The 2,110-nt window shown below is 41.9% G+C and overlaps 1 long non-coding RNA gene across 1 annotated transcript in view; it reads right to left on the bottom strand.

Annotated features, from left to right (window-relative positions):
• LOC112074463 (uncharacterized) overlaps positions 1-2,110 on the bottom strand; it is an 11,328-nt gene that overhangs the window by 1,512 nt on the left and 7,706 nt on the right. The window contains exon 3 of the long non-coding RNA XR_002894750.2: positions 1,773-1,856. This is a non-coding gene — a long non-coding RNA (uncharacterized lncRNA). The remainder of the gene's footprint in view (positions 1-1,772; positions 1,857-2,110) is intronic.

Below are 2,110 nucleotides of genomic sequence, written 5' to 3'. Positions count from 1 at the left end.
TTATATGGTGATCAGGCTGGTTCCACCAGGCTAGGTTATACCCTGGACGTGATATGGTGATCAGGCTGGTTCCACCAGGCTAGGTTATACCCTGGACATTATATGGTGATCAGGATGGTTCCACCAGGCTAGGTTATACCCTGGACATTACAGTGTCTTGCAAAAGTATTCATTCCCCTTGGTGTTTTTCCTATTTTGTTGCATTACAACCTGTAATTTAAATTGATTTTTATTTGGATTTCATGTAATGGACATACACAAAATAGTCCAAATTGGTGAAGTGAAATGGAAAAAAATTAGACAAAAAAAACGCCGGAAAAGTGGTGCGTGCATATGTATTGACCCCCTTTGCTATGAAGCCCCTAAATAAGATCTGGTGCAACCAATTACCTTCAGAAGTCATATAATTAATTAGATTGAACAAAGGTAGACTTTATTTAAGTGTCACATGATCATAGTATGTATACACCTGTTTTGAAAGGCCAAAGAGTCTGCAACACCACTAAGCAAGGGGTACCACCAAGCAAGTGGAACTATGAAGACCAAGGAGCTCTCCAAACAGGTCAGGGACAAAGTTGTGGAGAAGTACAGATCAGGGTTGGGTTATAAAAAAAATATCTGAAACTTTGAACATCCCACGGTGCATCATTAAATACATTATTATAAAATAGAAAATATGGCACCACAAACCTGCCAAGAGAGGGCTGCCCACCAACTCCCGGACCAGGCAAGGAAAGCATTAATCAGAGGCAGCAAAGAGACCAAAGATAACCCTGAAGGAGCTGCAAAGCTCCACAGCGGAGATTGGAGTATCTGTCCATAGGACCACTTTAAGCAGTACACTCCACAGAGCTGAGCTTTACGGAAGAGTGGCCAGAAAAAGACATTGCTTAAAGGAAAAGAATAAGCAAACGAGTTTGGTGTTCGCCAAAAGGCATGTGGGAGACTCCCCAACATATGGAAGAAGGTACTCTGATCAGAAGAGACAAAAACTTCGCTTTTTGGCCATTAAGGAAAACAATATGTCTGATGCAAACCCAACACCTCATCACCCCGAGAACACCATCCCCACAGTGAAGCATGGTGGTGGCAGCATCATGCTGTGGGGCTGTTTTTCATCGGCAGGGACTAGGAAACTGAAGGAATGATGGATGGCACTAAATACAATCAAATTCTTGAGGGAAACCTGTTTGGACAATGACCCTAAGCATACTGCTAAAGCAACACTCTAGTGGTTTAAGGGGAAACATTTAAATGTCTTGGAATGGCCTAGTAGACCCCAAACCAATTGAGAATCTGTGGTATGGCTTAAAGATTGCTGTACACCAGCGGAACCCATCCAACTTGAAGGAGCTGGAGTAGTTTTGCCTTGAAGAATGGGAAAAAATCCCCGTGGCTAGATGTGCTAAGCATATAGAGACATACAGCTGTAATTGCTGCAAAAGGTGGCTCTACAAAGTATTGATTTTGGGGGGGTGAATAGTTATGCATAGTTATATAGTGAACACAGTGATCAGGCTGGTTCCACTAGGCTAGGTTATAGGGCCGAGACGGTACCATMATCGCAATATATTTTCCATGGCAAAAATCTAAACACGAAAAACACCGAACTCTTTAATCCTTTAACCTGCTGTATGTAAAGTATTGTTGCTATAGATACATGTGACTCTGGATGACATCATGATGTCTGTTTGCAACATTAGGGCTGTTTTCCTAAAGAAGTTAAATCCACGTAATACAACTTTCTTCTTTTTTTACATAACACACATTACCTGTCGTTGTTGATCAGGGCAGTAACTCGGGTCACTATCAGAGGCCTCATGATAGCGTGTCCTTTTCATAGGAGTTGAGGGAGACTGGCAAGAGCAGAGGAGGTGTCACAAGGTTACTTGTGTTGCATGACAAATCAAATGTATTTATAAAGCCCTTCGTACATCAGCTGATATCGCAAAGTGCTGTACAGAAACCCAGCCTAAAACCCCAAACAGCAAGCAATGCAGGTGTAGAAGCACTTTTATTCTGAGGTCTTGCCTGACAAACTGTGAAAATAGCAAGTGAACAGTGAATTAAATTATTTTGGAGGTCGCTAACTATTGCAACTACAATGCTT

Source organism: Salvelinus sp. IW2-2015, unplaced genomic scaffold, assembly GCF_002910315.2.
Source record: "Salvelinus sp. IW2-2015 unplaced genomic scaffold, ASM291031v2 Un_scaffold2641, whole genome shotgun sequence".
Classification (NCBI taxonomy): domain Eukaryota; kingdom Metazoa; phylum Chordata; class Actinopteri; order Salmoniformes; family Salmonidae; genus Salvelinus; species Salvelinus sp. IW2-2015.
Note: the sequence above shows the minus strand (reverse complement) of the source record. Positions and strands in the feature narration are given on the sequence as shown.